General features: G+C 44.2%; 1 long non-coding RNA gene across 1 annotated transcript in view; it reads left to right on the forward strand.

Moving 5' to 3' along the window:
• The first annotated feature begins 1,075 nt into the window (after positions 1–1,075).
• LOC146870908 (uncharacterized) overlaps positions 1,076–24,962 on the forward strand; it is a 173,866-nt gene continuing 149,979 nt past the window's right edge. The window contains exon 1 of the long non-coding RNA XR_014959479.1: positions 1,076–1,555. This is a non-coding gene — a long non-coding RNA (uncharacterized LOC146870908). The remainder of the gene's footprint in view (positions 1,556–24,962) is intronic.

Raw genomic sequence — 24,962 nt, forward strand, 5'->3', positions numbered from 1 at the left:
CACCGCTCAGCTGCACTCCTTAGTTATCATTTTTATGCGGATTGATTAAACCGTACTATCTTTGAAACAAACAGTATCCTGGCTGGCTGTAAGGTGTGCGCCTCACTCTCCTGAGCCTTGCCAATGCCCTTGATGCTGTCTGGGGTGGCTTGCGAGTACTAGGTTAGTGTCCTTCCATATCTGGTGCTTTGCAGTAATTTTAAGAATTCTTAGAGTTTCTCTTTGGTGAAATGGGTGTCATTTCTGATATTTAAATGCTTGCCTCATCTTTATCACTTAACTTTGCTTGCGAGAAAGTCACTCACAGTTGTTGAAATGTCACTCATAATTACACTGAAATTATGAGAATGTCACACACAGTATTGAAAACCTTGGCAGCTGTGTTCCCTCTTCTGTCATTCTTTCTCCTCATGTTTTAATTTACAATGTGATTCCAACTCTTCAAAAATAAAAATTCCATTCTTTCACTCAGACTCCATGCATATGTTTAATATTTATTTATTTTACGTTTCCTTCTATGTACTACTTGCGATTGCTTAAACAATAAAATTCCATTTTCCACTCTACTCCACGAATATGTTTAATTTTTATTTATTTTACGTTTCCTTCTTTGTACTACTTGCGATTTGCTTAAAAATTAAAAATTCCATTCCTTCACTCCGACCCGTGCGTGCATTTATTTAATTTTCATTAATTTCACCTTTCTTTGTACTAGTTGCGATTTGCTTGGAAAATAAATTCCATTCTTTCACTCCGACTCTGTGTAAGCATATCATTTTCATTTATTTAACCTTTGGTCTTTAAACTACTTGCGACTGCGACTTGCTTCCTGTCTTTTGTGCAGCAGTGGCTCCAGCATTAAAGAAACGTGAGATAATTTATAGCGTGAGCCTGGCTGGTATCCCAAGAAATCGTGTATCCCTGCACTTGCAGCAGTGGCTTCTGTATTAAAGAAACGTCTGGTATCCCATGAAATCGTGTATCCCTGAACTCAGCCCGAGCAGAGATCGACTGCTTCTGTCTGATCCTGTTCGGGCTGAGTTAATTCTCCGAAGACGGCCGAAGAACAGGGGATACCAGATCCCAAGGGGATACCAGATATTACACAACAGTGGCATAATTCCGGGAATTTCACGTGACACGCAGAACGAGAGACCCCAGAAATGACGCAAGCTTGCCGAAGACCCACAAGTCTCATCTGGGACAAGTATTAACCTCACTGTCAAATCCATCCCTAGCAAGCTGCTGTTTGTATATTTATTATAACAATTAAGGGCATGCATTGCAGGCGTTCCACGGTATGGTGCAGTTTCTGCTTCACAAGGTGCTACGACTCCCAGACTCCAGGCGCTGGACGTACCACTATGGATTGATAGAGCTGCAGAGTCAGATGCGCGGCTGTGCCCCCTCCCCCCATGGCCGGAAAAGGAAAGGGTTAAAGAGTCCACTCAGAGGAGCTGGAGGGACGATGACACCGGAAGGGCAGACGAGAGTTAAATCATATATTTCTGCTCCGTGCTGCCTCGACACCGGCAGAACTGCATGTTCAGGCTAGGTAGGTTTATTCAGGTGTGCGCTAAATTGTTTTAACGAATGAATCCATCCGTAGCAAGCAGCTGTTTGTATATTTGTTATAACAATTAAGGGCAAGGGGATGTGTTTTGCTTTGTCTCGGGTTGCTTTTTATGAGAAACTGATTTGGAAACTACTTTTTGAGACTGAGGGCCCTCTGCGTTAAAAAGAACATAAATACCACTTTTCAAAAATACATAAGTGGATAAGCTTTCAGCAATGTTTTGAGATGCATTAGCATGTATATGTTTTGCAGGGGCGGCTCTAGGCTCATGGTGGCCCTGTGCAGGGAGCGCAGGTAGGGGGCCCCGGAAGAGGGGGTCCGGGCGGGGCGGAGCTCAGGAAGGTGTTTTAATAAAACGTCCAGAAAAGGCGTTAGATGACCAGTAACATGGTAACAGAAAAACGACGTTTACTTTTTGAGTGCTCATCACTTGGATACTTTGTTTTAGAATCTGGGTCTCTGGAGGGACCCCTTTCAACAAGAAAAACACGTTGCGCGTCCGTAAGAGAGTTCGGCCACAAAGTAGGATCCCTCCAATCACATAAATCATATTCAGAACACGGGTCTGTAACATGGTCTTGCTCTTTGGCTTCCTTTTCAATACCAGCATCATCCGTCTGTAAACTCTGAACCTCCTTCAGAATGCCAGATGTTGATGGACCGATGAATGATGTGTCAGTTTCTCTGTCTGAGGGTCTTTTGTAATAATCCTCATCCTGAGTTGGTAATTGCTGCATGTTTGTATCAATTTCAGAGTCACCTTGTTCATTTTCATTGGTCTGCTCATGAGTATCATTCTGCTCATGGATATCATCATTTTTTTGTTCTTCTTTATGGTCGTCAGCTCCTGTTTTACCTAGTGCATCAGCAGTACTCGGGCCAGAGGATTCTCCATCTTTAGGTTTCCCTTGGGTGATAAAGTTCAGGATTGCTCCTTCCTGTGACACTACGAAAGCCTGCTGAGCCACCTTTCTCTTTCGTTTCGAATAACCAGATTTGTGTACTCGAATTCTCTTCATTTTGCTTGCAATGCAGCGGGCGAGGCTAGCAGTGGGTAGGGAAAAAAAGAAGACAATCAGCAGTGGCGGCTGCTGAAAGATTTTGATGTGTCATTTTTATTTTCTTGCAAGAACAACAGTTGATGGACAGAATGCAGAACAATGTCATACATTCACCCCAGTACAGAGATCTGGGCCTAAATCCATAGTTTTTTTGCTCACCACACCACCCCAGTTCAGACATGGCCATATGCAAATCAGCCTTGACACTGTGCCTAGCCTTGACACTGTGCCTCATGGGAACAGTCCAGCCCTAACTGCCAAGCCATGTCTTCCCTGGACTACACAACGAAGGACCAGCATACCTTAATGAACGAGTGAATTTCCACCAACCTACCAGGAAAATATGTTCCAGAACCATCTCCCTAGCAGCCACCCAATGCAGCCGCTGATAAAACAGTGGAGGCCGCTACTTCTCCCACCTGGCAGTGAAGACCTGAAAACCCTCCCCCTGCACCTCAGAGCCTCACCATCGCTCCAGCAGTTCAGGAAGGACCACAAGACCTCGCTGTTCAACCAACAAGCAGCATGATCCAGCAGCATGAATCCCACACCGCCTCGAGACCCTTATGTGTGAAGCAGCTGAGCTTTACAAACCCTGACTGATTGATAGTAATTACCCTTCCCACTACATGTATGACACATTATGAGGACTAGCCACATATGGAAGGTTTATTTGAAGAGTGTTATAAAACTATAGGGTAGATCATGTGACTTGGCATACAAGGTCTGTTTTATCAGTCCACTGAGAACAGTAGAACCTGGAGAATAGTTCATGATCTATTTGGGAAGTGACCTTAGCAGGAAGAGAGTAAGCTACCTTGAAATCATGGCACACAGAGACCTGTCTCAGTACGTCACTACCTGATCCTGAAGACAGCCTACAGGTAACCAAAGACTCGTCCACTTTACCACATTGTCAAAAGTCAAAATACTATATATTTAATTAAGGTTTCTTGTATAGTGCCATATTCCAGCAACCAGTTCTGCTCGCTTTACAGAGCACCTATTAAACAAGGATTAATTACAGTGAGTCCTAAGGCTATGAAAAGGCACTAGAGGTTCTCTGAAGCAAAATTAATGTGCAAGGAACATCCAGTCAGGAGACAACTTTCAAGCAGATGTACGAATCACTAGCACAGCGTACCAACGACCCCATGGGCCGTGGCATAAGCAAGGAAAATGGCCCCTTTGGCTGCTGCTCAGGAAGTAAAATATAGCAATTATCAGGGTTCAATGGGCCCCTGAGGGTTTTGGGTCTCAGTACCACTGTACTTGCTGAACCAATGGTAACTATGCCCCTAGTATGGACAGAGAAGGCTGCTTCACCAATTGCAAACTGAGGACTAGTTAAACTAGTTTTCTCTGCTAGTCACATGACAAGCACTGGAATGTAATTAAAGAAATGATCAAGCAGCCAGTCTCCTACCAAGGTCTCTGCAAAAGGGCATTAGATTGAGTTAACATGGGTAGGCACTGCCATCCTATTCCAGGCGTCCATCCATAGGTGCTTGCATTTCATGTCTGCCTCAACACCATATAAACAGACATATCCAAATGCCAAGTACATTCGAACACTCGATGTTTTAAAAGATTTGTGCAGGCAGATCCACTCATTAGATCACAAGTATCAGCTTCATACTCTGTTTTCATGATTGTTGATAAGTAATTGTAATCATTTTAATGAATCCTTAACATTACGTCTAACACCTCGTACCCTGCTCTCCTCTTCCCCCCAATACGACGGAGCCTCCCAAGTTACACCTCCAAAAGTCACCATGCCTCCCCTCAGCCACAAGTAAACACCGCCCCTGCACTCCTGACTCACATTTCCCTCAACATACAGCGCCGATCTGTACCACTCCCTACCCCTGGTGCACAGTGACCACCTCTCCGACCCGCGCCCTCTCAGAGATGAATCGTGAGAGAGAGGCTCTCTCTCACGATTCATCATGCCCTCCCTTCCCATGACCACCAGAATACCTCCAGCTCGCCACCTCACATGGCTTACCTCCACCCAGACCCAAAGCACACACCATCTACAATAACATCCTCACCCAACCTTCCCCACGCCCCCGGCTCCTCACCCCCACAGGCTGGGATACATTCCTATGCCTGATCTGCCCTCCTCCCCAGAGCTCCCCACACCCTCGTCCAATGGCTCACCTTCCCTCGGGTTCACTCTGCAGTGGCACACGCTGACCTCCTCACTCCCCCTCCCCATGCCCTGACCCTCGGGCTGCTCACCTCGCAGGTGGCACCAAAGGTTGCACACTGGCATGCTATCCTCTGCAAGGAGGCCTTTCTTGCCCAGGGTCTCTAGGCGCGCCGGTGCATGGCCTCGGCCGGTCTCGGTGCTGCTCGCTGCACGCCGGGCACGGGTCCTGCCACCCCTCCTGCCGCCAGTGATGCATGGTGCTTCTGTAACCCCTTCGCTGCAGGACACGCGGGCACTGCGCATGCGTGCGCATGCGAGCCTCCGGAGGTGCCAGATCTGGACTATTAAAACAAGCTTGATTCTCCTGGAAAAAAAGTTCTAAACAAGCACAGGACCTACCAGAAGAGCCCGAAACAAGGCTGACCCCACACAAAGACGAGACTGGGTTAGAAAGGAAAAGAGTATAAGAACAACCATTCAGCGTGCATCACATTAGATTTAGCACGCCTCAGTCGTTCATGCGCCAAATCCCTGCCTGGGATGTATTGTATCCGATTCCTCGTGGTGGCCCCTGGGGTTTGGTGGCCCTGTGCAGGTGCACAGCTTGCACATGCCTAAGGCCGCCCCTGTGTTTTGCCTATGGAGTTTCCTGTCTGCCCTTCAATGAAAAATGCGCATGGCAGGTTTACTACGTCAGTGCTGGCCTACCCGACCGTTACTTACAAGGGCTGCCGTCACGTCACTTTAGCTTCAAATTTATCATGGCTGTCAGCCACAAAGGTGTTGCCTGTTGACACGTCCCACATCTTTGCCCATTTTAAGATGCCAAATGGCACACATTGCTCTGGAAATGCGAATGACCTCCGTCACCTTTGCCCCCAGGCTGCCTGCCCAGTCTTTCCCTAAGGGCGACGGGATAATGGCACATTCCAAGCCTCCTGTGTGTGTGTGTGTGCTTCCAGCGGCAGGGAGGAATATGGTCCTGGCTGGCCCTGTATTACATTAATTAGTACATGTACAAAAAAAAACACGAGCGCGCACACACATTTAAACTAACGTATCTATAAGTAACCAAAAGGATCGCCATATATTTGCACGAATGTCCCACGATGCGAAAAGACAGAATAGGTAGAAAATAAAACTAAACGTCGTATCACATAGCCGGTAGCAATGAACCAGCACATTTATGTCTTTTAGCAAACAAATGCTCGAAAGTCAGTTAAGAGTTGATCAATTCAACTTTGATGACCCCCCTCCCTTCAAGCTGCTGTTGGTCTCTTGTGTGACGAGCTGACGACGAGGGAGGGGGTAGTGAGAGCAGAGAGTAAGGGGGTGGAGGAGCATGATTCACACGCTGTAACTCTTAATGAGCCTTTACAGAAAGCCAGATGCCAGCTGTGCACGTTCACACGTTCGCACGTTCTTCAACCTGAAATGCATACAAACATTGAATATTCAAACATGAAACGTAAAATATTGGAAAGTTCAAACAAAGTGACTTTCGCTCATGTTGAAGAATATTCTGCAAATGGTCTGATTCACATGTATAAATTAATCAATAGTATCCACGCTGCACGAAATATCTTGTCTTGAACCTAAAAAGAACATTAGGCTGAGCTGAAGGGTGACGAGTAAACCATGAATCTAAGTGAATACCACAGTTGAAGAGATATATCGAACTTATATGAAAATAGGCAAAATAATGAAAGCAGCATAAATCTAAGAAACCATCCGAAGGTGTGTAATACGATGGTGTTTATGATCGAGTGCCAAATGGGAAGTTAAACGGTTATGTCTAGCACAAAGATAAACTATTAGGTGTGAGGTGACGGGCCAACCATCAGAATAACCAATTAAAGGCAAGGATGTGATGAATGGGAAAAGGTTACAGATTGTTCACTGAAAAGTGTGTCAAATTGTACCAAATGAACACTAGGTCACCTAATTTATAGCTGCAAAAATAACAAGCATTGGCCGCACATGCGCCTCGCGCTTGAAGGAAAAAAAAAAAAGAAAAACAAGACAAGCCCGGCGGGAGCGTGGCGCACGCGCGCTTGGGGGTGGGGGAGCGGACCCTTTGAAGTGCTCCCAAAAGGCGGATTGCATGGCGGCACGATGCGCGTGATTGTGCGCGTGCTAGCCATGCAATCCGCTTTTTGGGAGCACTTTTGAAACCCGCTTTCTATAGTCTCGCTTCGCGGATCGCTTACGCGATAGCAAGGTCGAGACCTAAAAAAGGAGTACTGTGTACATATGTGTCTAAAAGAGCCAATGCCAAAAAGATTGTATTTATTACATTGGATATTTACTACCAGATTGTCCTGTTTCATGTGGATAAAAAGTATTATATTGTCTTGTTAAACTTTTATAATAATATTCCGAAAGAACAGGTTTCTGGAGTTCTGAATAGATTACCGAATGATCTGCTTAACACCCAGAATGATACAGAGAAGGATATGTGTATTATTTGGGGTGGGGATTGTAATTCTGCTCTGTGCCCTTTTGCTAAACGGGGTATCTGTGGTTTAGCCTATGAAAAAGGTGCTGAACCAACCCATTTTCCACATTCTACTTATGGTGACCACTTAAATGCAATTATGTTTTTATTTGACCTCGGTTTCGCTAATGAATTGTGTCATCCTATTGTTCCACTCAGTTTCACTTTCGATGGTAGAGGGTCTGGCTCCATCATCTATTTTATTATGATCTCAAATCGACATTCAAGTAGGCTGACTAAATTTGTGACACATTCCATTGCAATGAGTGATCATTTCCCCTTAAGTATCACTTTTCGACTCCCAATCAATATGTTAAATAAAATGGGTATTTCAGAGCACCACGTGCATGACATTGCGCTCAGTAGGAATAACGGTTACTCATTGTGTTGGCCTAAAGTGGAGCCAACTGAGTTCACAAAATCATTGCTAAATAAATGTAAATTGGATTTCTCAGTTTGTCTGGACAAATCTGCTCCCCATGTTGAGGACTTGAATTCCTTTGGTTCAATCTCTCTGGGGAACAAGAGGAGTCTGTTTGTGGAAATGAACAAGTGTAACACAAAGAAGCAGGGATGGTTTGACTCAAAATGCACCCAATCCCATACAGTATTGAAAAGACCCTTGCACACACCCGAGAGGAATCAGCCAGAAATTAATTTGGCTAGAAGGGAATATAGACGTGCGTTAAAAGATCGAAAGGACACGCTGAGGGCAGAAACCTGGAAGGCTTTGCATGAAGCTTCCCAGCTAAGGGATAATACAAGCTTTTGGAAGGTTGTTAACACACCTTTCTTAGCCCCTAGAGATTCACCATCAAATTGAGTTAACCATTACAGAGGATCAGTGGGTGGATCATTTTGCCATCTTATATAACGATGAAGAACATGTAATATAACAGGATGCATCGAGCCCCCTCCTAGTGCCAGAACCATTAAGACTCTTCCCACTTGACATCCATTTTAACTTAGATGAAGTGAACTGCGCTATAAATGCTAGTGCAGGAGGTGAGGCTCCTGGCCCGGACGGTGTGCCCGTTGATTTGTACAAATCTAACATTTCCCTTTGGGGTCCTATATTAACGTTGGTCTTGAGAGCATGTTATCACCATGGCATAGTTCCATCTTGGTCTGAATCTGTTTTGGTTTCAATTTTTGAAAAGGGTGACTGTAATCTCCCTATATGCTAGCAACCAATTTCTTTACTAGACTCCTTTAATTAAATGGACTGCAGTCATGGGAAGAAGATGTTGGGGCTATTACAGAGATACAATATGGCTTTCGCCAGGGCCTGGGCACTATAGAGCAGGGTCTAAACTTAAATTTATTATTAGGTAAATACACACGAGCTAAGCAGGGGAAATTATTTATGGCTTTCGTGGACCTTAGATCCGCGTTTTGATTGTGTTAGGCATGAGAACCTGTGGACTCAAGCAAATGGGAGTAGAAACACCACTTATAAATGATATGAGGCAGCTGTATTATGGTGCTTGTGCAAGGGTCCGCTATGGAACTAAAGGAGAGTGTACTGCTAAACTCCCAATAAGAAAGGGGGTTAGACAAGATTGTGTTCTTGCCCCCTTTCTTTTTACTCTGTATATTAACGGCCTATACCAATTTTTTATCAGTCAATGCCAGGATCTTCCACTTATTGATAAACGCCCAATTCCGGCATTATTGTACGCAGACGACGCAGTCTTAATGGCGCATACTCAAATTGGGCTCCAAAGAGTAGGGACCAGCTTTGCCACATATATGCAAAATTTGGAGTTGCAAATGAACATCTTGAAAACCCTCATAATGAAATGTGGACCAAATAGTTGTAAATGCCGCAATATTTTTATTATTAATACCAAGGTTGAGTGTACCAATAGATTTTCATACCTTGGCATTCTTTTCAATTATAGAGGGACGTGGACACACGCAGTTCTACCTAGGAAAATGTTATTTTCCAAAGCTACTGTTGCCCTCAGCCACAGTGCTAGAAAACTAGGCAGAAGGCTGGTTGTGGCACTAATACAAATTTACAAGGCTAAGTGTACTACAACTGCCATGTACGTTGCAGGCATCTGGGAATATGTTGACTCTCAGCCTCTGCAGCTAGTCGAGAATGCCTTTGTCAGATATTTGCTGGCAGTCTCCAACAGTACAGCTACCTATATCTGCCACGCAGAGCTTGGGATATCGTACATCGCCGACTTAATCAAAATTGAGCCAATTTTATTATGGCATAAAATCTGGGCTGCAACATACACAAGTCTTAACCGGGACATCATAACTGACTGTTTAAAGCTCCATAGAGGGCCACGTATTCCCTGGTTAAATTACATCAGAAGATTTGTGGCAGACATTGGTCACCCCGAAGCATCACATTTATCTTGTGAAAAACACTAAAGGCTGAGTGCTTAACACATCTGGAGTCAATTAGACTCTTAAATGAAATTGTTAAGCCCACTGTCAGGGAAAACCAACTGTTAATGTCATGCTATGGCATACAAACATATCTTGTGTATGTAAGTGGGAGTTACGACAGGATGCTGCTAACTCGTTTTTGTCTGGGAATTTTCCATAGACTTACTAGTTTCCCTGTCATGAATGACTGGTAAAAAACTCTTAGACCATGCCCATGTGACAACTTGTCCCAGCAGTCTACATTGCACATATGCAGTTCCCAGAAAAACATGGATTGTTCCCATTTTGAAGATTCTGGGCCTGAGACAATGTTGCTCTGCTTTCATAACATTACAACTTTTAAATTATGAAATGTTTACTAGCTCACTAGCAATGTATTTGAAATGTGTGATTAAATTTAGAAAAACATTATGGCTTATGAACCTGGCCTTTAACATTATTATATTACAATTCTTATTTTATCATTTTTTTTTTCCAGTTTCTAGCAAGGTATTTGTAAAATGTGATCAAATTCAGAAAATAGTGTGAGTTACGAACCTGGTTTTTAATTGCTGAGTCCCAATTCCTTTTAACTAGGTAATACCAACGTGACTGGATTTTTAGAATCATATGTGATAAAATTGTGCTCTTATGATTTTTATTTATTTTATTTTGAAGGTTTTATATAGCGCGGATATGACAAAAGAAACATATTATTTCGAAATAATGTCTTATGTTCCAGCTGGTTGTTCTAAGAGTCCAATTCAATGTTCAAGTGAATTTCGTCATGAGAAGAGATTTAACTTCTTTTTTGTTTGAAGGAGGCAGTTGAGAGGTTAAGTCTGGTTTCTGGGGGTAGTGCATTCCAAATCCTTGGAGCAATTCCAGAGAAGGTATGATTATATGTTTTCTCCTTGGCATATCTTTGAGGCTTTAGAAGAAGGTTGCTGGCGCTCCTGGATGATCTGTTTCCACACAAGAGCTCCAGTTTCTGGGCCAGATACCTTGGGGTGTTGTGATGTATGGCTTTGTGTGTCATGTATGCGATTTTTAAATGAATTCTTGCTTCGAAGTGCAGCCAATTGAGCGCTTTGAAGTTAGGGGAAATGTGGCTATTTCTTTTGGACCCTGTGATGAGCCTGGCCGCTGAGTTGAGTGATGCTCTTAGAGAGGTAGTTGTAGATCTAGGGAGTCCACAGAGAGTTGCACTACCATATTCTAGTCTGGGAATTACTAGTGCTTGGACTGCCAGCTTGAAGTCATTTACTGGGAGGAAGGGTTTTAATTTTCTCAGAGTGTTCATCTGAAAGTTTACTCCTTTTGCTGCAGCACTGACATGTTTTTGCATGTTTAGGTTACTGTCCAGAGTTACTTCCAGTGATTTTGCTAAATTGATTATAAGAGGTTGGCAGTTGAGCGCTGCAAGTTGTTTAAGCCATTTGTGTATGGTGGCTGATTGATTAGGTGGGGTGATTAGTAGGAATTCAGTTTTGAGGGCGTTTAGTTTGAGGTGGTTTTCAGTCAACCATGACTGAGTTTTTTGTAAAGTTAGATTGAGAGATTTGATGTCATCCGGAGAGTTTATCTTTAAGTATAGTTGCGTGTCATCTGCGTACATGTGAAAGTGGATATTAGATAAGTTAAGAATCTCAGTGAGTGGCTCCATGAATGGGTTGAACAGTGTAGGTGAGAGGGAGGAGCCCTGCGGGACTCCTAATGTGACTGGGATGGCCATGGACCGGGATTAGTTGACCTTGAACCTTTGGGATCTATTCAGAAGGAAAGAGGTAAATAAATTTAGTACTGACCCTGATAAGCCCATTCTGTATTGCAAGAGGTCTAGTAGATTATCATGTTTGATGGTGTCAAAGGCCGAAGATAAGTCAAGCAAGATAAGTAGGCAGGTTTCGTTCTGGTCTAGGATTTTTTTTAGTGCGTCATCTACTATGTGAGTCATAGTTGATTCAGTACTATGCCCTGTCCGGAAGCCAGATTGGAATGTATTGAGCAGGTGGAAATTGGTAATGTGGTTGTCTAACTGGCTGAGAACACATTTTTTTAGGAGTTTAGCCAGAGTTGTGATGTTGGAAATTGGTTGGTAGTTATTTAGGTCTGTGGAGTCCGCTGTAGTTTTTTTTTTAGGATGGGGGAAACTTGTCCCGATTTGAGAATTTCAGGAATAATTCCTTGGACTAAGGAGGCATTGATAATCTTTGTCCAGAGTGGCAGTAGCGCCAGTATGAGATCTTTGAGGTAGTTTGCAGGAAGGGGGTCTGAGAAAAGGTTGGAGGGGTTCAAGGACGTGAGTGATTTTAGAATTGCTTCTTTGCTATAGGTTGTGAAGGAGGTCTAGGAGGCATTATTTTTGAGGGCGAGCTTAGATGTGCAGGTGATTGGGGTTGCTAAAGTGTGAGATGGCGAGTCTTTCTGAGTGTCAATCTGAGCTAATGAGGCCTTAAGTTGGTCCATTTTCAGGAGTTCCGTCTTTTTCGTGAAGAAGGAGGAACATTCTTCGCCGCTGGGTGGAGTACATTGTCCAGCTTGGGGAGGGTGAGCTAAACCAATAGATTGAGTTATGACTAGTTCAAATAGTTTTTTGGGTCGGTTCTTGGCTTGATCTAGCTGATTTTTTTAAAAGTTTGCTTTTGAGTGTCTGATCTTTCTATAGTACGAGATTTTGGTGAATCTGAGCAGTTTGAGGTGATCCGTGGATGGTGATGACCTCCATTGCCGTTCAACTAATCTAAGGGCTCGTCTGTCCTTGTTGAGTCTGCCGTCATACCAAGGTTTAGAGTCTTTTGTGGATTTATATGATTTATATGTTAAATCAAATAAAGCTTCTTTGAACTTGTACTTGACAAGTGAACAGAAAATCATGGCAAGGAAAGACGCGACATACACAATGTTGAACATAGAACATCCAGAAAAACTACCGTTCACTGTAGCAGAGACACCGTTAGCTAATTGAATAATTCATGGGTTTTTTTCTCTGCCAATTTAAATATTTCACTTTATGAACTGCTTACAATTTAATCAAGTAGGCATATGTGAATCATTAGGGAAGAGATGGTACATGAGACATGGGTCCTACCTTTCACTCATAGGTGTAGAAATGGGGATACTGAGGTTTTACTTAGCGGTACAGACGGAGCGAACACTTTAGGCCACTCTTTAGTTTGTAAAGAGGTCACTCTTCATGAAGCATGTAATGAGTCCAAGACAAACTGAGCTTGCTATCCCTCAGATTACTTTAGAATGGGAGTTATTTGAATGACCAAGGTTGCTGTGGGATGGACCTGGGAATACCCTATGTGATGACGGTTTCTAAGGTTGTGACTTGTTCTACAAACAACTTGGCCTTCAATTTCTATTTTAAATGTGAATTTTGATAGTCTGAGCAGATTGAAAGCCTTATTGTTGCAGAGGGAAGTTTCCATAGCATCTGCAAAGGAGACATTTGATCTTCAAATTGCAAGATGTTGTTCGAAATCCAGTTGCTGCTACACACTAACCTCCCACAACATTTCAGAGAACTTGTGCACAGCATTTTTATTGCCTCAAATACTGCGGGAGTAGTACACTTTTTCAAAGCAATGGTGTCTGGGTTTGTTAGTACTTTCCAGACTGTCTTCAGAATGATTTCATCCTCTCATTTTTTTCCAGCATTTTTTGGAGGCACACCACTGTTTCTAATTGTCGTGATATTGGTTCCATTTTGTTTGCTCCGCAATGGATGTTCCGTCACGAAGCCAAATGGGGATAGCACTGCCACATGTGTTACTGTGGCATGACAATTGATGCAGTATTTTTGTGCACTCGTACCTCAGGAGCTAAATGACAACTGATTCTTGTCCTTTTGGCCAATGTGGTTGCATTGTGTACAGCTTGTGTTTCACTGTCTGCTGTGCAATTTCAAGTGAGCTCTGTATATAAGCCTTGGAATGCAACCGGTCCAATCGAAGGCCATAGAACTGTTGATGGGTCAGTTAAGAATCCACTTGCAAAGTTGTCCTGAGCAATTGCCTTTGCTGCACACTTATGAGTATACCGTTGATGCCTCAGCTTCTGGATTTTTGAATCCTCTGTAGATGCACTACTTGCTGTCGCACCTTTGGGGGCTGCTGATTTGGTTGGATACAACCATGTTTGTTCATTGGAACTTGTGAGTAGGGTGCCAACGGAAACATCAACTGCGTTAGCTGGAAATAACATTCTTTTGTCTGACTTTCAGAACATTTAAACAATTAGGCAGTTTTGAGAAGAAATAAATATATTTTTTTAAATTTCTGTAATGTTTTAAAATAAAAATAGCTTTTATATGCAGGTTTTAATGCACATTTTTAAATTGAGTTTTGAATGCATTTGATTATTAAAGGTCGTAGTATTACGATTTTGTAAGGTTTATGATAGATTCAAACTTGAATATTAGTGCATGTTTTAGTCACCTTACAGACAAGTGTCATGAGGTTACATAGGCCAGAGGCACAAACACCTCCATATTATATGTCCATCAGAACTTGGACCAATCCCAACTCGGAAATACCATGCCGACAACCTCGGCGTCATCCTGGACAATGAACTTTCCATGAAACGACAGGTCAACTCTGTCTCCTCATCAATACTGATTGATTGATTGATTACATGTCCGCATTTATAGTTGACATCTTTTTAAACAATGGCTTTTTTACACACATTTACTTGAGCATCCTTATCAGATAATATTCCAGCAGATGGTTTCACTTACATTTAAACTTCTTCGTAGGCACATTATTAGGCCTTGGAACAATCTTTTAAAGACAAACTGGGCAAAATGTAATTGTTGTCTGTTCGGCAGCAGCTCTGGATGGGTAGAATCAACAATGATGAACAGACCAGAACTCCGGCATGGAAAGAACGGGACCAACCCTTTGTCAGGCAGAGGAGCATTTTGATGTGTTGTTGAGGTTGCCCTATACCAGAGTTCTAGCCCAGCTGAATCCCTTCACCATCCTGAGAAGAAAGGCAGCCTGTTCTACACCAAGACTGGCTCCCAGATGACACATAACCACAGGTAAAAGGGGAGTTAGGCCACCATAAGTTATTCTGGCAGACTCGCACACCCTATGCTTTAGAGGATAGGCAGCTCTAGGTAGTACTATAATTATATGTAATCACATAAGCAAGGCAATTGCACAATGGTTGAACTGTTCATTCTTTTCACCATTCTTTTAACACTGTTGCTCCATTCTATTAATTATTGGAGTGCACGTATTTTACATAAGAATCCAATTGCTTCAATAAATGTTTGAAATGCAAATTTGAGTACTTCTTGTGTCTCCCCTTTGGGCATGCCTGAGTTAACAACGAAACTGTAGATCCGTTTCCATGATTTCCTTGAGCAATCAGGCTTGTCGTGTTCTGAGGTTACAGACACCATCTGATACCTCGTAAGGTTTGGAGGTCCAGATGGCACACTGTGAGCTAGCCAGGAATTAGGCTGTTATATCCTGATGGTGTGCACAGATTCAGTCCTGCATAGTTATGACATTTATGTTGCCCAAACGCACAGTCTTACTGAGACAGTAGGAACTGTACAACACTACCACCCCTATCTCATTCTTCCACTCATTCCTGGATGACCTTGAAACCACAAGTCTTGCATTTGCAGTCAATGTAGTATTTACAATCTCACAATGGATACAATAACTGAATTTCAGCAAAATGGCACCTACAATTTTGGTAGGGATTTCATAAATCATGGTACAAAATATGTAATTTGGCATCATTTGAAATTGTTCCTTTAATTATGTGGGCAGTATGACCATGGGTTTTAGGGAAATAATTCAAGGGTATGTCAGAGCCATACATGATAAGGATGAAACATGTCCTTAAGAAGCATATCAATAATAATGTACACACCAATCCGGATACCATCAAGAATAAATGTCATGCCTAGAAACTGTAAAAAAAAAAAACTCTACCGCAAGGAGGTAATAGGACAGTTGCTTTACTCAAAAAGGAAGCTAAATGGGTAATGTGAGAAGTTGGCCTGGCATATGCTGTTCCTAGTTATAGGGACACCTTGCACCAGTCCAATTCGACTCTTATTGATGATAGGTTTAAGACAACCTTTAAAGAAAGCTATCCTAGTGGTAGCTGTGGAGAGCAGCCTTCAGGCTAAGTCTTGAAGGAGTGTTAAGCTTATTGTTTTACCATAATAACCTCTTGAATAACCAAATGAAAGAGTAGCCCACACAGGTATATATATAAAATATATGTATTTATTCTAGACAGAATCCCACAGTCACTTTATGTGACTAGTGGCAAAGTTACACTTCAAACAAGCATTTATAAACACAATAAATAGCACAGAAATCAATGGGCCCCAGGGGGGGGGCCAAACCATATACTAAAATAGTGGTATAAGAACCACGACAATTCTACAGACAATGCCTAGGCCATTCAGGATCGCTTGCCCCTTCAGAATCCACCCACTGTTAAGAGGAAGGGGGCCCACGGGAGACGCGTGCAGCACAAGAAGTTGCTATCGGGATCGCAATGTTAGTCTATGGAGAATGTCGCGGTTGAATATTTAAAGATTAAAGGCACTTCTAGCAGGAGTACAAAGTTAAGGCTTGAGACTTAAGGCTTTGGAGAGCCCACTACAACGGGAGTACTGAAGTACCACTGTTACCTGCCCCAGGGAAGCCGGGTGCATAGGTCGATTCTGGTGTCGGTCGCGGGCTGATTTTCAATGGAAAAGTAGTCCAAACTGCTGCTAGCCAAAAGCGTTAATGATGTCGTGAAGATCAAAGATGTAGAAAATGTAGAGAAGAACCTGAAAGCAGAGTGGACAGAGTCTGGGTCACGGCACAGTGACCAGGGAGCTCACAGGAAGGAGCTCGTGGATGTCGGGTGCTTCAGGTAGAGATGGGTGCAGCTTGGCTCTGCAGTCACGGGCTCCGGGAGGCTTCAAGGAAGGCCAGCTTCTGGAGGGCGACTGTCCCACGTCGGATAAGGGTCGCTGCGGTGTTAGTGTCCCGATTGGATCCACTAAGCCTTGGCAACCGCAACCCACGCAAGATGAACAATGCAGCTGCTGGTGCAGACCCACGAGGTCTGCGGGTGCTCTCCTTTGGGGAGAGCGTAGAGCAGGCCTGGAGCAACCAGGGGAACTCCCATGTTTAAAGATAGACCTCCGCTAGGGCCCACAAGTTGAGAGACAAGGGACCACGGGAGGCGGCAATTTGGAGTGCGTAAAAGGGCACCCACGGGCCACCGGAGAGGGCTAGGGCACTGGTCTTTGGCACAATTGCTGCAAAGTGGTTGGCTCGTAAACGGGCCAATGCACAACTTCCCCACTGGTCAGGATCATGTGCTATGCAAGTAGAGGCTGGGGTCTCGGGGTATTGGGGATCTCGGCACCCACGCGGTCCACGGTGCCCAAACTCGTTGAGCACACTCACTGGCCTCTGGGATGCGCTGGAAACCCACCTCAAGGGTTCTGGAAGACGTCGAAGTTCGTGAGAGCAGCGAAGTTCCAACCGGGTCACTTGCAGTGTTTCAGGTGCCTGCCAAGCAGGGGGATAACTCCTTTATCCCAAGGGAGATTTCTTCAGTCAGCTGGGCAGCAGCTCGTTGAAGGTCGGTTCTGTGAAGTTCCAAAGTAATCTGAGGCTCTGGGGCCACGTTATTCACCTTTATCCCCAAGATTAGGGGAGTGTCCAGAGTAGTGTCCACCAATGGCTGGTGAGGCGGGCAAGGGTGGCTATACCCTCTCCCCTTTGTGTGTTTCCCGCCTGGGCGAGGGGCAGGATGCCCCTGAACCGGTTCCAAGCGGTGTATGCAGAATTAGGTCTCTGCAGCTGCCTACGTGCAACTCTGAAAGGACATTTGATGCACCCACCCTGTTCCAATCCACATTATCCTGTCTGGGGAGATGCTAGCACCTCCCTGCCACAGGAGCCCTATTGTCCAGCTGGCGAGGCTGGGGTTTTCCCCAGCAACAGCCAGCCAGGGTCGTGTAGGTGGCGGGCAGTAGCCATTTTGTGTAACTTGTGCACTTTTAAATTGGTGTCTAAATTCTACCGCTTTTCCCATATCGCCCTTCTAGCAAGGGGGAATCGTACCCTCATGCCCATGGCTGGACTGGGGGTATGATTCCTACATGTTTGACACCAAACACGATATGGTTCTGTGTAGCCATTCTCAAGTTATTGCGATGACGTGATTTACTTATAATGCAGTTAAGAGTATATGGTATGGCTACACTACAAACAACCCAGTAACGATTTTACGAAGGTTGCAGAGAGGCCCTACTCGTGTAGGGATCCCCCCTCACACATACCTCAGCACCCAGCCCTGTAGGATTACCAGGGCCTGCCATAGGGGTGACCTATGAGGGTATATGTGTTGTAAGGGTGTGGGATATAGGGTACCTACATCCCTGTAAGGGGTGCTAGCACCACCTTACCCAGACTACAGTAGTGGTCTGGTGGTGTCAGTTTGTATGGCTGTCCCAGGGTGGCACAATAAGTGCTGCAGCCCTGGTAGGCCTACTGAGGGACCCATGCCCTGGGTACCTAGGGTACCATCTACAAGGGACTGGCAGGGCACCCTCAGCATCCAATTGGTTGGTACCTAGGGTACTCACATCGTTTAACAGAGGAAGCATATAGGCTGGGGTCCTGGATAGCAGGATCCCAGCCAGACTAGTCAAAAACCACTCAAATACCAGGCAAAAAGTTGGGGGCAACCATTAGTCAGATTCCACTCTCCTACAGGTAATCATACTTAGAGCAGTGGATTAGGCCCATAACACTGATAGGGAACGCCAACATTTCCTGGACTCCAACTGAAATGATAATATTTAGGTGCTGCTACTAATGTAGTGTGCGAATCACTATTCTCTAGTAGCACATACATACACGATTTGGTGAATTTTTCCAGCAGTTTTTTCTCTCCATGCTATGTATAATTGTTCCCTTTTAATTTGGCTAAATTGTGTTTTCTGGTCTCGCTTAGACAGTGCTTGTGCTGCCTCTTTGAGACATGTTGTATTCATTTGTGAGCTTCAGCCTGCCCATGGGCTTCCAATTTGGTGGCTCCATCGTCGCTCTTCAATTATTTCTCCCCATTTGTCCATGGCATTCATGCATCATGCCTCTTCCTTTGTTCAGCCCTTCCTGAGAGTATGGACCGATTACTACTATCTGCTCCCATTTTAGGAACAGTTTTAGGATTTACTTTTTTCTATGTTGAAGAGCACTTCTCATGAGTGCTCGGTGTTTTCACTCGCTCCATTTCTGTAAACAGGCCTGTACATTTTGTACATATCTCATCAGAATTGCTGTGCATTCAAAGACTGAGATCATATCTCAGATGCTGTTTTCAAGGGCGCCTCTTTATTTTCTTTCTCTGACTTCAAAGTGAGATGATTCCCCAGTGTTGCTTGCCTGTCCCCTGAAGCCCTCCCGTTTGCTGCTTGAGGCGTCTTCCCACACTCTCCCTCATCGCTGCTTGCCCCCTCCGTCCATTATTGCTCACCGCAGCCCCTCTGCTGTGAATGCTTGCCTGGATCACCCTGTCCCTGGCAGGCTTGACTCTCTGGAGATGGACGGTTCACTGACACAACATCGATGTAATGACTGACTATCGATGTAAAAAATATCGAGACCGAAATAAAGACAACAAAAATATCAACTCCTATACATAAACAGGTAAGTACAAAAATATTGACTAAAAAAGATCGATGTAAAAAATATAGATGTATAAAATATCGACTTTTATATAAATATAAAACAAAAATATAATATATGTTAAATATATTAAATATTAAATTTAATTTTAACAAAATAAAATAAATTTAATATATATTTCAATAAAATATAACAAATAAACTTAATAAAAAAGATAAACACACAAATGTTATTATTTATAAATATATATTTACTTTAAAAATTAATACATTTTTATGTTTAATTTATTTTAAAAGTGTAAAATTATATAAAATATAAAAATATATATCAATGATTTAAAATATAAAAATCAAATATCTATAATAAATTAAAATGTTAAACTATTAAAAAATATGTAAACTTGAATTTCACAATACAGTCAGTGCAAAATTAGGGAAAGTGTTGGATAGCGGAGGGGTAAAAATAACTATTCCCACTCCAGTGAGTGCAACAGTAGTGAAAGTGTTGGATAGCGGAGGGCAAAACTTACTATTCCCACTCCAGTGAGAGCAACAGTAGGGAAAGTGTTGGATAGCGGAGGAGCAAACATTATTATTCCCACTCCAGTGAGTGCAGCAGTAGGGAAAAGTGTTGGATAGCTGAGGGGTTAAAAAATATATGGCCACTCCGGTGACTGCAACAGTAGGGAAAGTGTTGGATAGCAGAGGGGTAAAAATTACTATTCCCACTCCAGTGAGTGCAACAGAAGGGAACGTGTTGGATAGCAGAAGGGTAAAAATTACTATTCCAACTCCAGTGAGTGCAACAGTAGGGAACGTGTTGGACAGCCGAGGGGTCAAATGTATTATTCCCACTAGGGGACATATATAGCGTTGGACAACTGTTGTCATTCGATGCACTTGCTGAAGACTCAGGCCTGCCCCGAGCCCCAGTTCTTGTTGCATGCAGCGGTGGCTCGCACGCTGCAAGCGGCATGGGGCAATGTCACACAGGAGCCGGCCACGCATCTGACTGTGTAGTACCTGCACGAGCCGGGCGCGAGACTCCATCTAGTCAGATGATTTGCGGAATCGCTGAGGGTGCACACAACACCGCGGCTGGAGTCCCTTCATGCCCGTTGGGATGCGGATCTGCAACATTCCAGCACTGGACGTGAATGGGAAGATATCCTCAAGAGCCCTACCTATATCCCGCACAATGCTATGTTTCGGCTCATCCAGTACTATATAGTACATAGGGCTTATCTGACCCCAGCCAAAATAAACAAAACTTTAATCCGCACTGACGCCAGCTGCCCAAGATGTGGTGAGACAAGAGGGAATTTGTCCCTGTAAACACTATCCAGGATTCATTTTAGCACTGTACCTGTGACACTACAAACTTACTAGACCCTAAACAACTCAGATGATCATGTTAAGTAGCATACACTCACATGCATACAAACATATTGTACACCAGACACACATAATGCTACAAAAGTGCTTTGTCACCTCCTTATTGCATACTTACACTCATGTGAAAAAGTTGTTGTTGAGCTGTCTCCGAAAATCGGCCTTCTCCTACTTCTCATCACTGGCAACATGTCCCAGTCCTGGATGCTCCCTTGCTGGCGGCTGCTGGTCTCCGTCATCTTGTATGAGTGGTAGATCATTCCTCACTGCCAGGTTGTGGACCATGCAACACGCAGTGATGATCTTACACACCTTATCAGGTGCATATTGGAGGGTTCCTCCTGTACGGTCCAGGCAGCGGAATCTAGTTTTCAGAAGGCCGAATATCCGCTCAACCAGTCACCTGGTTCTCCCATGTGCTTCATTGAAATGAACCTCAGCAGGGGTGATAGGGATCCGGAGTGGTATCAGCAACAAAGGCAGGTTGGGGTATCCAGAGTCTTCTACATTGAACACAGAAAAGACTTCAGTTGTCTGAAAACAGGGTACAATCTTACATGCAAGCAACCCACAACATAGACACACAACATGACCTACCAACAAGCCAGGCATGCTCATGTCGCAGCTGAGACATCAAATGGGGGCTGTCACTATTTCTCATTATGTATGCGCCCTGTGCTGATCCTGGGAAACGTGCACAGACATTGGAGATCATCATGTCAGCCAGACATACAACCAGGACATTTTTGGAGTGGTAATGCTTCCGATTCCTGTAGGTTTGTTTATTGGCTTGTGGTGGGATCAAAGCCACATGTGTTCCATTAATGGATCCAATGACATGTGGCATCCGCCCCAATGCATAAAACTCCCCCTTGATGTCTGTCAACTGTCCGAGTGTTGTGAATTTGATGTAGAGGTCCATCCCGAAGCACAAAGCTGAACACTGTCTGGGACATCCCACCAGGAGTTGCCACAGTATACTGGAAGGACCATGTGCTAAAGAAATGTAGGGCCGCCATCACCTTCACCCTGGGGGTCAGCGCAAAGGGATATTGGAGTACAGGCTGCAAATGTGGTGCCAACTGGTCTGCCAACTCCACAATGAGTGGCCCGGTGAAGCGGTATCGTCTGATACTATCCCGTTCTATGGTCTGGAGGTCTGGGAAGGGCCTGCGGACTGCCGGTCTCTTGCGGTACCTATGTTACAAGTGCAAACACAGTTGAAGTCACTTTCCAATGTATGAAGCAACATGCAATTACACACACACAACATTCCATCTGGACACAATGAAGTTAGAGGCCAATGGTTGAGCCTAGATACAAAGCACAGCGATGTGACCCTTACCAGACGTGTCACCAAGCTATGGTTAGGCACCAATTACACTGCTGTACTGTAACTAGTCACTGGTGTCCATCACTGTACATGTGAGCAAGCATCACATACGGCGGTCATTTTTAGGTGAAATCACCTGGCTGTGGACTTGGACGACTTGTTCTGTAGTCCCGCAAACCGCCTTCTTGCCCAAGGAGCATTTCTTCATCTTCAATTACATAAACGAGGTTTCCTTCGAATTAGTGGAAGACCCCCAATGTAACCGTGAGTGTATCGGTTCTTTACACCTGAGGTTTGGGTAAGCCTTAGCGTGCTTATACCGCCAAGGTGTTTTTCATGATTAGGTCCTGATGAAAGCTTAGTGAAACACATTGACAAGCTGAAACATGTTGACCACTTGATCATCAATAGGATTAGCCTGACCAATTTAAAGGCAGGAGTTATTTTCCCCTGTTATTTTTAAACTGTTCATGTGTCGCCACTATTAAAATGTTCTGGCAGACGATACATGACTTTTAATCCACATTTGATTTTCACTCACTGAACACTTCATCCTTTAATCTGAAGTTGTTGCTCCGCCCTACTATAAGCGTTGAAGCACACCGGAGGTGCACAAGGCACCACTGGCAAAACCCCATGATGAAGCATGTCACCAACTATGTTGGTGAGTGAGGGTTTTACTTTAACATCAGATTGATTTGGTCTCACTGGCACTCAGCCCGATATCTAGGAGAATCACCGGATGGTTGCATCTCTCCCTATAATTACACTCTTTTGTTGTTTTTTCATTGATTCCGGGGAACTAAGAGTGTAACTCGACCCTCTCTCTCTTGTTGTTTCTAACTACAACAAGCATCACATACTCCACAACCCCCAAACAAACTATCCAAGATATTGGGTTGTGACAACTATCACATGGTACACAGAACTGCATCAGGGAATGCCAGATATGTGGGACACATGATACAGACATCGGGTCAGCATGCAAACCATGCACACAACTGTCACATGGTGGAAACAGTCATGATTTCATGCCTGACAAACATGTACAATCACATACACAGATCATTTACAATGTGAGGCAGGCATTTATTTAGCAAGCATCCACGTATGACAGTGACACACAGACACAACAACTACTCACATGACAAATACAAGCTGATGTGGCAGCTAAATATCATGGTACCAAAATTATGAAGAGTCTGCGTTGTACAAGACTGAGACACAGTAGATTTACAGACCCGAAATTAACACAATGCACATTGTGACACACAGTCCACCAAAGCAGTGAATTTGTGAGGACATAACATGTCTTCCCCAATGATCCCCTGGGACTGTGTCCAAGCTCAGGAGGGTGATCTGCTTTGATGGGCCTCACAAACAGTGTATTGTGTGCCCTTCAAGCCTAGCTCCTCATGGGAGTGTGAGCTATCAAGTCCAATGTCCAATATGTCATGTTAAACACTGTCCCCACACATGTTATGCACATGAACATAAAGTTGTTCACTACTGTCTGCCTTGCTGACTGATTAGTTGAAGCATGTGGTACTGACTTGTGAACCGTGTCGGATGCATCCTTTGGCTGTTGCTTGTAATGGTAAACGACGTGGGTGAGTATTCAAAGGACGTGTTAGCCGCATCCGAACCGAGCTGGATGCACCTATTGGCTGTTGCTTGTAATGGTAACTCAATAGGGGGCTGATGCGGATATTTTGTAGGATGCTAGCAATGTAATGGATTAGACCGAATCAGATAATGTGAACGACTCGGACCTCTGCTGCTGTCTCTACATCCTCTGGGAGCTACCATGGCACGTACAGTGGCGAGGACCCTCGCCTTCACTGATGAGGAGAACCAGGCCCTACTGGACAGCCTCCTTCCACAGTAAACGGAGGTTTGCAAGGGTCCAGCTGAAGTTGTCACCTCCTTGCAAAAGGTGCGGATGCTGGAACCTGACCCCCACATGCTAAGGATCCTGGCGGTGGTCTTCCCTGACCTTGATGGGCAGTTGAAGGCCAGACAACAGCAAGGAGGGGGTGAGTATATGCCATGTCGCAAAACTATGTTTAACATGCATGTTGCACTCCCTCAGCCTGCTACACTGTGTCACTTAGGTCCTGGGGGGTGGCTGTAGTCCAATGTTCATGTGATCAGCACAATAGTCTACAGGTGCATGGAGTTGACCACCATGAGTGATGTAATTGGCTGACAAGTGTCAGCACATTGACTGATATTTGACCTGTACTTAGTGTGGTACAAACATATATGTGCAGTATGTTGCAATTGGAGCACCCACGTGTATGTAGACACTGCTATACATCCGGGCAGCAGGTGAGACCAATGTGGATGCCTCATAGAATCCATCTTGCTCATTGTGCCAAATGTTTTGTACCGGCCATAGTACTCAGTGTAAACACATGTATCCCATGGGCAAAGGACAGGTATGGCAACTCAGGCCATCTGAGACACTGGCCTATCACATGTTTGTGTGTGAGGATCCATGGGTCAGACTCTGTGACAGTGAGTACACATTCCAATCTGTGAAAGACACAGGTGGTCACTGTTGGAAACCTGGCAACACATCAAATGTATGTCTTTTGTCTCACATACATAACAGTTGACATGTATGTATCATCCCTTGACTGTGCATACTGGTGGCTTGAGCATCATGTGTATGCTGCATTATTTTCAGCTTGAGGGATGTAAAATGTGCATGTTAACACATCTGTTAGTTCACATACTCTGATGGCTAACTAGAGCAATGTGAGCCTTTCAAAAGTGTCAAAATTGTGTCTAACACGTAAGGAACATGCATACTTGACACCTACAGATGTGGACTGAAGCAGTATAGACAGGTTTGGGACATGGTGCTGACTGTAACCTT

The sequence above is a fragment of the Triturus cristatus genome, chromosome 1_1 (assembly GCF_964204655.1).
Source record: "Triturus cristatus chromosome 1_1, aTriCri1.1, whole genome shotgun sequence".
In the NCBI taxonomy this organism is placed as follows: Eukaryota; Metazoa; Chordata; class Amphibia; order Caudata; family Salamandridae; genus Triturus; species Triturus cristatus.